This window comes from Schistocerca serialis, chromosome 3, assembly GCF_023864345.2.
Source record: "Schistocerca serialis cubense isolate TAMUIC-IGC-003099 chromosome 3, iqSchSeri2.2, whole genome shotgun sequence".
NCBI classification, from domain to species: domain Eukaryota; kingdom Metazoa; phylum Arthropoda; class Insecta; order Orthoptera; family Acrididae; genus Schistocerca; species Schistocerca serialis.
The window spans coordinates 393170159-393185216 of record NC_064640.1 but is presented as its reverse complement, the minus strand read 5'-3'; positions in this window follow the sequence as shown (position 1 = coordinate 393185216).

The following is a 15058-nucleotide window of genomic DNA, read 5'->3' as shown; positions in this document are numbered from 1 at the left end:
ATAGATATATGTATTTGCCCTACAAGAAGATCTGTTATCAGTTTTGGTTTGGATATTAATGAAATCTATCATTGTTAGTTTCCTTATACTCATGCTGTATTCTGTCTTTTATATCAAAATTGCATCTTATAATCTCACTTTCACAGTTCAGTACTACGCTAAGTGAAGTGAAGTTCTGTCTAGTGTGAATATGGTTCCATTTGAAGGTGACCTTGAATTCTATTCCGTTGACATCAAGTATGAATCGTTCCTTAAGGTATCCCTCCATTTGATTGGCATATGCAACACTGGAACAATGATTACTTAAATACCTCTTTAAATGCTGTAACTACTCCAATCTTGTTATCGTGGTCTTTACCGTTGCAGTATGTAAGGTATTGTAGTACAGAGTGATCACAAAGTCCCGCTATGACCTATTTTGTACCCACATATTCATAGATAGTCCCATTGTAGTAATGTGGGGTTATGGTAGAGGACAACTTCTTCTTCATTATTTAGTCCAGAGTGTCTGTGTGTGCTTCTTAATAGAGTATGATTGTGTTCAATGTACGATTTGAAATTCTCCACAACATTGCTGGAGTGATGGTAGTAAATGCACATCGAACAACATTCTTAAGTTTGTCAGCTGTCTAGTAACATGCAGCTGCAACTTTCTGTTGAATGACTCACCATAATACATTGTCACAAGCGGCCAGGTCAGGACCTTGGGCTGGCCACTCCAAAGGTGCAAGCAAATGGTCAGATCCACATCCAACAGATAATTAAGAGTCTCAGGCACATATGTGATAGCACACAGAAACAGGGCATGGTTTCCTGATAGACTGAAGTACGCTACTGTTAAACCATTGCATAAAAAGGGGTATAGGTCTGATACCAACAACTACTGCCCAGTCTCACATGTGACACTTATATCCAAAACTTTCGAAAAAAGTAATGTATTCAAGAGTAGCTTCACATATATGTGAAAATGAAGTGCTAACAAAATGTCAATTTGGCTTTCAGCAGGCTTTTCAACAGAAAATGCTATAGCTGCTTTCACTGATCAAATATTAAATACTCTGGATAACCAAAATCATTCATTGGAATTTTTGTGATCTCTCAAAGGCTTTTGATTGTGTAAATCACGAATTCTTCTAGATAATCTGAAATGTGGTATGAGTGGGAAAGTGCACAAACGATTTAATTCATATTTAACTGGAAGAGTGCAGACAGTTGAAATAAACAGTTCACATAATGCAGAAAAATCAGCATATTTCTCAAACTGAAGAGGTATCAAGAATGGGGTCCTAGCTGGCCGCGGTGGTCTAGCGGTTCTAGGCACTCAGTCCGGAACTGCGGGACTGATACGGTCGCAGGTTCGAATCCTGCCTCGGGCATGGATGTGTGTGATGTCCTTAGGTTAGTTAGGTTTAAGTAGTTCTAAGTTCTAGGGGACTGATGACCACAGATGTTAAGGCCCATAGTGCTCAGAGCCATTTGAACCATTTGGGGTCCTACAGGACTCAGTCTTGAGTCCTTATTGTTCATAAAATATATTAATGACTAGCTACTCCATATTCACGAAGATAAAAAACTAAGTCTTTTGGCTGATAATACGTCATTAATCATATCCAGTGTAAGGGAATCAGCAGAGAAAATTGTAAATAATGTCTTTCAGAAAATTATTAAGTAGCTTTTTCTCTGCAAATGAACTCTCATTTAATTCTAATAAAACACAATATATACAATTCTTACAGTAAATGGCATAACACCATTACTAAATAAAGAGTTTGAAGAGAAATCTGTCGCTAAGGCAGAATATTCCAAATTTTGGATGTGTGCGTCTATGAAAGATTGAATTGGAAGAATCACATTGACGATGTACTAAAACATTTGAGTTCAGTTACTTATGCTATTAGGATTATTGCAAATTTTGGTATTAAACATATTATTAAATTAGCTTACTATGACTATTTTCATTCACTGCTTTCTTATGGCAAAATATTTCAGGGTGTGAAGATAGTAATTGTTCCCAAAAGAACAGATACCATTGATGACAGTGCAGCATCTCTAGAATAATTGATAATTAATCTAAACCTTCAGCTGCCGACAGGTGTTGTTGACATACCTTGTTGGGGACAGCTGAAAATGTGTGCCCCCACCAGGATATGAACCTGGGATCTCCTGCTTAGATGGCAGATGCTCTATCCATCTGAGCCACCGAGGAGACAGATGAATAGCACGACTGCAGTGACTTATTCCTTGCATGCCTCCCATGAGACCCACATTCCCAACTATCTACAATCTACATACATAATGTTCTTGCCCAGTCGAGTCACACATTTTCAGCTGTCCCCGTCAAGGTATATGAACAACACCTGTTGGCAGCTGAGGGTTTCAATTAAGTATAATTTATTATAGAGAAGCTGCACTGTAATCAATCGTATCTGTTCTTTTGGGAACAGTTACTATGTTCATATATACTTAAAGGCTACCCAACCATTGACCTGCGTCTCTGAGAATGCGCACAGGTTGCCCAAACTCTTACAGGAATCGTCACCTTAGTTGGCATGTGTAATGAGTGGATGGGCAAATATCTATTAGCAACATTACGTATGTAGATTGTGGACAGCTGGGAATGTCCGTCTCACGGGAAGCGTGCAAGGGATAAGTCCCTGCAGTCGCGCTAATCATCTGTGTCGTCAGTGGCTCAGATAGATAGAGCATCTGCCATCTAAGCAGGAGATCCCGGGTTCGTGTCCAGGTGGGGGCACACATTTTCAACTGTCCCCATCAAGGTATATCAGCAACATGTGTGGGCAGCTGAGGATTTCAATTAATTATCATTTATATTTCAGGGTAATTCATCATTAAGGAAAAAAAATATTCATTGCACAAAACATGTAATCAGAATAGTAGTTGGAGCCCACGCAAGATCATCTTGCAGACATTTATTTAAGGAACTACAGATATTCATAGTAGCTTAATAATATGTATGTTCGCTTATGAAATTTGTTATTAATAGCCACCCCAATTTAAAAGCAATACCAGCATGCATAGCTTCAATACTAGGAGAGGGGTTCATTTTCGCTATTCTAGGTTAAATCTAATTTCAGCACAGAAAGGAGTGATTTGTGTTGCCATAAAAGCCTTTGGTCACTTGACAAATAGCATCAAAAATCTGACAGATGGGCAACCACCAATTAAAAACAATTAAAAGAGTTTCTGAATGGCAACTCCTTCTACTCAATACATGAATTTTTAGATGTAAACTAGTACTCGCACAACTATAAAACACAATTGAATTATGGCATGTAATAAAGCTTTTGTTAAACTGACAAATTCCACATCATTATGAAGTGTTTCACTCATCGTCTATGGAGAGGTATTAATCTAATCTAGTTTAGTCTAATCTAGGATGGGTCATGCGAGTGTTTTATAAGCTCTATTCTTTATAGATTGATTGCATTTTACCAGTATGCTACCAATAAACCGAAATCTGCCACCTACTTTACCTTCGACTAATCTGTTTCATATCTCACAATTTGTTACATCCAGATATTTGTAGGGTTTGACCGATTCCGACTGTGTCTCATTGATATTATAGTCATGGGATTCTACATTTTTTCGTTCTGTGAAGTGCAGATGTTTAAATTTCTAAACATTTAAAGCTAATCTTTACCGCTTTGAAATATTTATCATGATGTAACTGAATATTTGTGCAGCTTTTCCCGTCAGTACTTCATTGGATAATTGAGTCATCTGCAAAAAGTCTGTGATTGCCTTTAATATTGTCTGTCAAGACACTTAAAATTCTGCACGACTTGCTTTGTTGTGTTGTATGAACATAAAACAATTTTAAAACGTAAGTGCTGAAATGATCATGACGCGTGTTAACACCTCGTAACCTCAAGTAAGGAGCCAGCAGAAAGTACTGAACGTTTAACCGTTTCACATAACCGAATATATTTTTATCAATTCTGTAACTGAATTATGTAACTAAAGAATCCAATCAACTCTGCAACGTAAATTATGAAGCAATTCAAATTTTCCTGTTATCTATTGCTGACATTTGTTAAGCGATGACACTAGAATCGAAATGCTGTATGCTCATTTCACAGACATTCATTTCTGTCTGTAGCTCAGTGATCTCCATAATCACTGCTGTAGCTCAATTGTGCAGAGATCGCTGAGATACGAGAAAGGTTCCAATCGTATAATCTTTGTTAGCAGCCATTGTGAAGCTGTATTAGTCGCTTTCATAGCTCCAATTTGTAAGTGATAAAACTGCGCGTACGGCTGCATTATATTCTGCGATAAAAGCAGTAAGCGTGATTCAGTCGCCCGTTCCTGAGGATTGTGGAAGTGTGGCCATTATTTGGCCAGGTTTTATCTACATCCGAGCACCAACCACGCCCTGAAAATAGGCCTCTCGGATACAGCTGTTATGGACATGATGATTTCCAACTTGCAACAACAGAGGCAAGTTACGGAGCAGCTGAGGAGAGAAGCAGCTATTCAGCGCATAACGGTCTCTCAGGCAGTGAATGATATAATCAGATTCATAATAGACCATGAGCAAGAGGATTGCCTTCTTGTTGGATTCAGCTCGCAGAAAGCCAACCCGTTTCGTGAGAAAAGCAGTTGTACATTATTGTAACGTATTGTGTGTTGTTTTCGATTAGTCATCATCCTATTGAAGCACTGACGGCTTTTCTTAAGTGAAATGGAAATTGCTTACTACTGGGTAAATTGCTAATTCTCTAGTTGTGACAAATTTTTCTTTTCTGCGTACTAATGACAAATGTAAGATGCACAAAAAAAAAAAAAACGCCATTCACTTCATTACTTCACACTTACTGCTTTAATTACGTACTGTTTTAATTACATACGTTTACTGTCATAATTCGGCTCAAAGGATGATGTAGAATCGATTTATAAAATAAGTGTCTGTCCACAAGCGGCAAGAAACAAGCATGTATTTGTCATTGTCTCATATGAAGTTTAGTGTGCGTGTTGTACGCAATACTGTATAATGATTGTATGATGGATATTTGTTTTACTTTTTTCCCAGTTATGAATGATACATTAATTGTCTTTGAAAGAATGGTTGTAGAATTGAAGTAAAATTTAGTGTGTACGTAAAAAGTAAAAAAATATGTGTCCACTAGCTATTGGATTTAACTGCATATTAGAAAATTCCTCCTGTTGTCTTTTATGTGTGTGGATTGCACAACCACACAGTTGTAGGCTAAAATAAGAATATCAGTGTAATGTTTATGTTCATGTAGTGGAATGTAATTGTGATGTAGAAATATCGTGCAACATTTTCTTCCGTGAAACATTGTCACTTAGTTGACTTTTCAAAAAGTAGTTGCACCTGTTAAATTCAGTAAAATGTCACTACACTCTTTTTGTACAAAACTTTGTTGAATTATATTCTCTTTTTGTAACTTATCTGTGAAAGAAATAAAGTTTAAGGCATAGACACATTAAATGTATAGTATACGTTCCTACTCTCATTTCAGATATAGGTATACGGTTGGTAAATACTAGAAATTTTAATCTTTACTGAGGGGATACTTTTTTCTTCTCTTGAGCACAAACTTACTGCAAGATCTTGGTACTTAAAGGTTATAGTGTGCATGATTGATAAATGAGATTCAGTGGGCCATTGATTTTACGTTCTTTAATTTCAGATGTTTGAGATGCAGAATTTTTTTGCAGTTGCTATTTATTCAGTGCAGTGTAACCTGTTTGAGGGGTGGCTCAATTAGTTTGCCTTAATTTTTTCGACAGCCTTTTTCGTAATTGTCATCTTAACTGTTGGGAAATTAGTTGTGTGATGGTGGAAGAAAGTATATTTCATTTGGTTGTGACAAATTTTCTCTAATTTAGTTGGTGTGAGCACTAAGATATTATTGTCCTGGAAATAAGGTTCTTGCCCAGGATAAAACTGTAATAGTACTAGTGCTGACATAGTTCTGGAGCTATTTTTGAGTTGAAAGTGTTGCTAAGAGTTCTGAACAAAGTAGTAGGTGGTATGGGATTTGCTACGAAATGTTATAGGATTGCAACATGTTCTGGACTGTAACTCAGTTGCCCAGAATGTGACATCAGTTATTGCTAAAGTTAGTATACACCTACAAATGTAAGGTGTCTTTGTTGTATGATACAATCACTGGGGGTGTAGTTTGCTAATAAAACTGAATTTGAAGTGTGACTGGCTAACAGAATAATATTCTCCTTATTGTATCTGGAGTGTGTGATGGAGCCTTTGTTTCACCCAGTTCCACATACTTTGCATGATATTTCTTTAGCCAAATACCCTTAAATATATTAGTGAATGCATGTTGTGAAAAAAAGCTTAGAGTATCCTCAGGAATCATTTTTATACTATGGACCAGACAGAACTTGTCAGGAAATTTTCTACAAAATGGATTCTGGTACACTGATTGTAGCAGTATTTCTCAGTGCTTCAGACTGGAAGAGGCACTGGTGCAAATACTAACTTAAGCAACAGCTAGCAGTTGCCAAGAGTGTGCAATGACATATCTCTAGCAACTGTCATGTTCAGAAGTGTTAGTTAACCTAAGAGGTACAAAAGGGTAGTTTTCCTGCTCACAATCAACAAAAAAAAAAAAAAAATTGTAATTTTTAAGATGTGCTTAATTGTAACTGATGTTGGTGAATTTGGCTATGATGATCTATTATCTTTCGTGCCTGACAACTCGTGATGTGTGCGCCTCATACCGATAATCTGCCATGGTACACATTTCAAGTGGAAGTAACATGGAACTGAGTGTGCATCAGTTTCAAATGAGGTACATATTTGCAGCAATGATGAAATTAAATTAGGGCTGTTGCAGTACAATGCAATGAGTAGAAGGAAAATATTGGAAACATCTAGGAAGGATTTGTGATTGATGTATGTCCCACAATAGGTCATCAGAACTGCAGCATGTTATTGGTATGTATTAATGTCCCACTGGTAAAGGGAAGGCTATTAATGTTTTGCAGAATTCCTATAATTGCAAATTGCACCTGAAGATTGCACTGTTGTTAAATTTCATTGTTAACAGTCATCGCACCGAATCAGTGTGTACCTGCAGATAGGCAAGCCAATTATCAGATTCGCTAAGTGGGCTGCCTTCACCCTTTTCCAGGCACGTCATCTCAACAACTCGCACCCGTGAATTGACACTTGCCACACCACAAAGCCGGCCCATGTTCTGCAACTGTAGTGTGTGTTACTAATGTGGAGAGATGCTCTATCCACTGAGGCGTGTGTGTTTTCAATTTGTCTTGATATTGACAGTCGTCGGAAACCTTGGAGGTACTTATGCATAATCCTGTATGTGCTGCCCCTAATCCTCTGGGAAAACGAAATGGCTGAAAACATTCTTTTCATATTGTTACTTTGACTAAAACATTAATTAAAATTACCATACAATGTTTTTGAAATAAAGATGGTATTCTGAGGGTTTAATATAAGTACATTTATTGTTATTAAACATCACTTCACACAACAGTGTTGTCAGGAAATTAGTGTGTCAACTTGGGGAGTGGGGTGATAACAGCATACTGAAACAGAACAGTCGACATAGTGCTACAAATGGTGCAACGATAAGTACTTGGGGACCAGGAGCCGACTTACCGATCCCTTAGTATAGCTAGTCTTTGGGGGCTCATAACGTGCTAATTTATTTAGGTTACCTATCAGAAAGATGGTTACATATGTGGCCTGAGATGCATCTGCTGCCGCCCCCCCCCCCCCCCCCCATGATAACCACTAATATAAGGTTTGTTTTTGCAAAAAAGACGTTCAAAATAAAGGTTTTCACTCAGTTATCATGCACAGCTTAAGGGGAAAACTGTGACTGCTTTGAGTTTAATTTCCACCTTTGTGGACTCATTTTGCAATTTCTCAGAACTCGTCACCACCCACATACCAGCATGTAAATATGCTGTGCGAGTTCCTTGTAGGACATATTTGCACAGAAATTACATGTTCCCAAAATCCTGTCAACTAAGCAATCTGTCACTTGCTTTTTATAATTTGGGATTTCAATCTCTCATCACTTTGACATGTCATGTCAAGGTTTTAACTCTAACCATGAGACCCGATTCATATCTAATGAGAGCGTGCTGTTACAAAGATTTCTCTGTCGGGTAGGTTGATCATGGGCAAACAATTCTGTGCCACACGAGGCTACACTGTGTGTTTATTGCTGGTGTTGATCCACTAACATTGCCTGTCATGACACAGCCAGCGACCACAGCTGAGCCATGCACCCGGAACTGCATCCACTGGTGCCAAAAGATGAGCCTTTTATACTTGATGCTGTGGGGAAATGTAAATCATTATGCATGTGGCAGTCACTATGTTGAAGTAGTAACTGAGTAGTTACTCATTGCTGATGCCATGGTCAGTTGACAAGATTTTCATCAACTTCTGTGTATTACATTACCTTTGCTTTTGTACAGGGGCACTTGCTGCAAGTATCACATCCACTTCATTAACTTCACTACTGTTGCAAACACTTATAAAAGCTCTGCTGCAACTGAGCTATTAATTTACCTATGCTGCAAACAGATGTCTTAATACTTCACTAAGATCTACTCAATGTTTTCTTAATTTCTAATATTTTTACATCTAGGAGTACATACTGGTTTCCTTGGCCTCTTAGCATATACCCTGATTATTGCTGACAGAAGAGTGTTAATAATAAATAAAATAGTGTATGTACTCTTATTTCTGATTGCCCAGATTTTGTGAATAAAGAGCCCAAGCAGTTTTGCGGAAACATTGTTTTCAAACATTATGATCTATAATTTTTGGCAGAGGAGCTGAATGGCCTTAAAGAAATTATGGTGCTTCAGCATATATTGGCACATTTCTTGTGAAAGGGAGTGACTGGCTGTACCTCTGCTCAGACTAACAACAGTAACCATAACAGGAGTAAAGCCAGCTTTGCCATGCACTCAGCATTTAAAAAGGAAACCTGTCAAGATCAAGTGCTATGCTTTTTTGTGCGCTTGGACATTCTTTGGTTCTGCGCACATCTACCATTTTAACATGTGCAGAAGAGTCAAGTAGAGGAAATGTATAGATGTCACCAGTGAAAGCATTCTGAGAAGCTGAATTTGTCTTCTCTCAAAGCAAGTTACCAGAATCTTATCACTATTACCTAATTTCACATGTGACAAGAATATCTGAAGGTCCGGATCCAGCTCTGTAGGTGAAGTGTTTTTACATGGGTTTCTTCCTTGTCATTTTTATTTTAACTTCTGCTTGCATGCCGACTTAACACTACTTTTGAACCATTAGTGCAGCTTTATGGTTGAGGTTTTCCACATCACTCCAAACTAGTGACAATGTGCATCATGATTTGCAGCTCACTGGACTGTGTGTCTTCAATGGCTGCAATAAGATCCCACAGCAGATATCCATTGGGTGTAAAATAAGAAGTAATGGTTATTTTCTTTTGTTATGGTTTTAGGGTGCAAAACTGCTACGGTCATTAGCGCTAAGTAATGGTTTTGTCCATGGTGGAAACAATTGGAGGTGCTGTGGAACCCAAAGTGAAATGTAGTAAACATTGAATTAGGTGTAGTAGACACACCAGGTTGGCTAATCCCTTCTGTATATTTAATCTAAGTGTTAAGTAATCAGTAAGTTAAATTAAGTAGTATTTTTAAATGGCATCTTTGACAACTTGTGACTGACCAGCAAATGCCTACTTTCCAATGGAAAAGCCACTTACTTATGAGCTATCTACAAGTGCAGCATGGCCGTGAACAGTAAAGCAGTGACACAGAAGAGGTGTTTGGCAGCAGCTGAACACTCACTTGGAATGATCACTACAAAATCATTTAGTGTGCATTACTTGGTTGCTAATGGAGTACTGATTTTCTTGACATAAAATAGGTTGTAGTTAGTATTCAACAATACCAAAGTGGACGTGCTACAGAGATCAGTGTGACTGAGTTGTATGAAGTGCACTGGAAGTTGCCTGAGCATCAGAATTTTTACAGAAACTTAACACTTGTGGTGCCTGCTGTGGCACACCGGTTTGTTCAAAGTTACTCACTCAAATGCAACTGGGCAACACTAATCAGATGAGTTTCCAACTGCAGGCTGTTGCAGCTCAACCTGACAACTAAAATGCGGGTGTTAGAAAAAGATTAGTTCAGTTAAGTGTGTATAAAATGGCTCTGGTGTCCAACTAAATGCAACAGTGCAAGTGCATGCTGTTACAATTTATGCAGATGTAATATATGAAATGGAAATAAGCACAATATTTGTCATCTAGAATAACTTACACAAGTTTAATAAATTTTTCATTGTAAAGATGTGGTTTCTTGGTGATAAACAGAAAATATTTAACAAATTGAGTAATTTAAGCAGGGAGATCTATCATGTGCAGTCCGATTTCTTTATATACATAATCACCTAGAACATTATGAGTATGCAATTGTGTGAAAGGCGTAAAACAATATATCAGTACAGAAATTGTTTAGTCAACTCGGTGTTACAAAGAATGGAAAAATCTGATTTAAGCACCTTTAACAAACAGCAGATGATGACCTAGCATCTGGCAACAAGTATCACTGAAATGGTGAAGCTCATTGGATGCTCACATGTTGCCATCATTAGTATATACTGTGAAGGGAAAGAAGTGGTGAAACTGCCATTAGATGGCAGGTGCCTGTGGTAGGGATGATACCAGCTTTTTGTGCAGACCATTCCACTGTCAATTCAATAGTATTGCCAGGAACACTTCATTGAACCAACTGGACCAGTAAACAACAGAGGCAAATTCTCTTTCTATTAACACCATGTTGATGATTCTGTCATAATTGCCCATCTATTGTGGCATCATCGGCTTGGTTCTGAACCACGAGATGTGTGCTGACTGGTGGCTGCAGAGAAGCAAATGTGAGGGGCCATTCACCTGTGCTTTCATCTTCTGTAATTTCTTACCCAAGAGACTATGAAAGCTCTGTTGCTAACACCATAAGCTTCAACTTTAATTAATGGTATTTAGCAAGAGGACAGTTGTCCATGCCATTCAGCCAGGATGGGTTTACAGCAGGGCATGAAGCACAATGAAAAATGCACTGGGGTTTTGGCCCTCAAATTTAACAGATGTGAAAGTTGTCACAAACATCTGATATGAAGTCAAACATCAGATCATAATTTAAAGGAGTTGCATTGTCTTTGTATGAATATCTGGTTGCATCTTCCTCTGGCAATGTTCCGAGGACTTGCAAAATCCATGCTAGTGTGAATTGCTGCTTTTTTTCATACCAAATAAAAGCAGACAAATCCATTGTTAGCAGGATTAGTGCTTGCTTTGGCCAGTGTGTTAATCAATAGTACACCCGCGAACTGAGAGCTGCATCTTTCGTAGACTACTCTGCTTTATGGACATCAGAAGGAGAGAGAACTATAATAAAAAAAATTGAGCTGCCATTTCTAGTCAATACTTAAGTTCAGTAGGTGAAATTAATAGTATTGTTGACAGAAACATACAAAAGTATGCAAAACTATCCACACTTTTGGAAGTATTAGTCCGTTCCTCAGGGAGGAGAGGACTAGCTTGGAAAAATTAAAAAGGATAGGATAGTTTGGCCAGATTCTTGGCCACCTATTGTGAGGAAGTGAGTATAAGAGACAGAAGAAGAGTTCAGAGACTGCACACTGGTAAGCACTGTGCCTGTCCAGGAATGACAAAGACAGAGTGAGAGTATTAAGAGAAATGAAATGAACAGTGGAATTAGGAACTACGAGGAAAAAGGAGCTGGGGAAACAAATAAGTGAAAAAGAGAGGGGGGGGGGGGGGGTTGGACCAAACATGAAGTAAAAGGCAGTAAAGAAATAATTTAATAATACATAAGAAACTAATGAAAGAGGAGAGGGGATCGTGTTAATGGAGGCTATGACCAGAAGATTTTAGGATGCAAAGGTATGTTTTAGGGCAAGTTCTCATCTAGAGAGTTGTGGGAAACTAGTAGCAGGTGGGAGGATCTAAAGTGTCCTTGTATGGTACCTTGCACTGAAGTTCCTTGACTCATGCTGCAGAGCATGTTCAGCATCTGGATACTGGGCATCTCCAAGGTGGACAATCCCTCTATGCACATTCATGCACTCAGCAAGTTTTGTGGTGAAATGAGCATAGAACTGTCTTTCTTGGGGATACTCAGTTTCCAATTGCTGAATATGCTCCACAGCTTAACTGAAAGGACCAAGTGTATACTACCACCACAAGGGCTATTTGGATCCTTCACCTGATAATAGTTTTCATGAGCTCCAGACGTGAGAACTTTACCTCCAACATGCACTGTGTGTTCAAAAGTATCCAGTTACCACTTAATGGATACTAATATCGGTTGTGCTCACCTGTTGCCTTTGTGAAGGGTTGAACTCTGCTGGGGGCACTTTCAATGAGCTGTCTGAATTTCTGTGGAAGAATTGTATTGCATTCTTTAAGAGCTGAAACCAGAGAAGGTATGACATTGGACTCTGGAGCAAAGCTGACATTCTAACTTGTCCCAGAGGTGTTCCATTGAGTTCAGGTCAGGGCCCTAGGCATGCCAGTTCATTTCAGAATGTTACTGTCCACAAACCATTGTTTTACAGGTGCTGTTTTATAACAGGGTGTGTTGTTGTGCTGATACAATCAATCATCTCTGTATTGTTCCTCTGCTATATACAGTACATGATGCCATAAAATCTGTACATATCCTTCTGCATTCAGCATTTTTGTATAAGTGCAGTATGGGACCACACCCCCAACCACCAAATACATTCCCATACCTTGACACTACCTTTTCCGTACTTACCACTGGCACTTCAAATGATGGCAGGTAACATTTTACAGGCATTCTCCAAACCCAAATCCTTCCATCAGATTCCACAGAGTATAGAAAATTCATCACTCCAAATCTATTTTCCAGTGGCATTGCTCTCTACACCAACTCAAGTGCCACTTAGCATTGACTATAGAAATGTGTGGCGTCTGAGGATCTGTCCGACAATTTTTAACTCCCTTCGCACAGACACTTGGTTCTAACTGGACTGCTGGTAGCCCTTTGGAACTCATGAGTGATTCCTTCTGCTATTTTCATGCAATCTTAAAAACCATCCTCCACAGTGCTTGATGGTCCTTGTCTGTCAGTACACGAGATCTGCCTGGTCTTGGGTTAGCTGTGGTTGACATCTAATGACTAGTCTACGTTCAGTCATTGAGCTCTCCTGACCGACCTACTCTGCTGTTACTGCTTTTCTACCAACAACACAATACTCCCCACTTCCTTTCATACTGGTGGGTCCACTTCTTGTGGCATCTGGTGGTCAGTTCCGCATTACACACCAGATACTTTATCTTTGTGTCCTGACACCCTCTTGGACTTAAAAGTTCTTCTCAACTCTTTCTCTCATTATTTCTTTGTCTCCTCTCATCCTCACAACAAGTGGGTCCCTTTCATTCTGGGATCTAAGTCATCTATCCTTCCTTTTTAACCCTCCCCAACTTACCTCTCATTCCTCTCTGATGAAGGGACTAACAGTTCTGAAATCTGGGATAATATTGTACAATTTTGTGTGTGTATATAGGCAGTACTAATAATTCCTGAAGAAAAGAACTTGTTACCAATTCTAATACTTTTATAACTTTGAAAAACATTTAATGCAGAATTTGTGCAACACAAATAATTTGTGTGTTGTTAAGTTACATAGTGAAGGACCAAATGAAAAACATAACATTTATAATGTTAATGTCTGCAGCTGTGAACTGGATATAGGCAGATGTTCATCTAATTAAATAACATATTTGCATTGTTCAGATCTTTTAAAAGAAAAGGGAAAAAAATAAGATACGCTTGTCACAAATCAGCCTATTTTCATTTGCACATTATTTAATCTGTACTACATTTTCAAATATTTCAATCTCATTCACTGCATTCCACTGTACTTAAATGGCAGTCATAAGTGTTTTGTCCCCTGCTTTATACTGGCAGTATTATTCAAAGTACGGTACATACATAAAATAATAATTATGTCATATTTTTTACAACAAAATAATGATCCTAGTAACAATATATCTTGTGTTAGAAAATAAAGTTCAGACATTCACAAGTCACGTGTTGTAAAAAAACAAAATAAATACATCATTCTGTGAAAAGTAATGTTAACAAGTTGCGTAGCCCTTTCTTGCTATTACAGCAGCACATCTTGCAGGCACAGATTCAGTCATACATACTACTGCATCTACACCCCCAAAGAATACCCCCCCCCCCCCCCCAAACCCAAACGGTAGACTTTAATAGAAATCTGCTTATTTCAGTAAAGTCCTTCATCTAACAAATATTGTCAGCACATCCTACATTGGGTCTACTGAATTTAAATTTAGACTTTGACTTGGCCATATCAAAATCTTTATCTTTTTCTTCCTACGATATTCTTGGACATGTCTGACAATCCTTTGGGTCATTTATGTTTTGAAAAATCCAGTTTCATTGCATATGCTTTTTAGCATATGTTTCTCCAAAATACCCTTACAGTGAAGACTTTACATGACATCACCTGCATGCACTGAAAGACCTACATCTGAGATGGAGACAGCAGGTGCACAGGATAGGATGCAGCAGGTGAAGGGATAGGAATGTATAAGTGAGTTTATGTAGTGCACGATGACAATGATATGGAAGAGTGGGCAGGAGAGGCGACAAAAACAGAGGAAAGGGAGGCTGCAGGGAAGAGAGTGGGTATGAGATAACGGGCTAGCAGAGATTGAGGCCATAAGGATTATGCTGAGCTTCTCTGAGGTCCGTATACGATAGTTGTTCTTGTCTGTTATTTCCATAAGTTGAGCAATCTTCAATATATTGAGGAAAGTAGTATTTTTGGTATGATAGGGGCTGTAATTTACTGGGGTGTCAAAAAGTCTCCCTAGCTTTAGTGCAATGTAAAAATCTCAACTTTGTGGCAAGAGCTTTTATGTCCACTTGTGACTGCAACATGTCAATATTGTTTATAAAAAAAAAAAATACATTGTAACAAGTTTGATGTAAG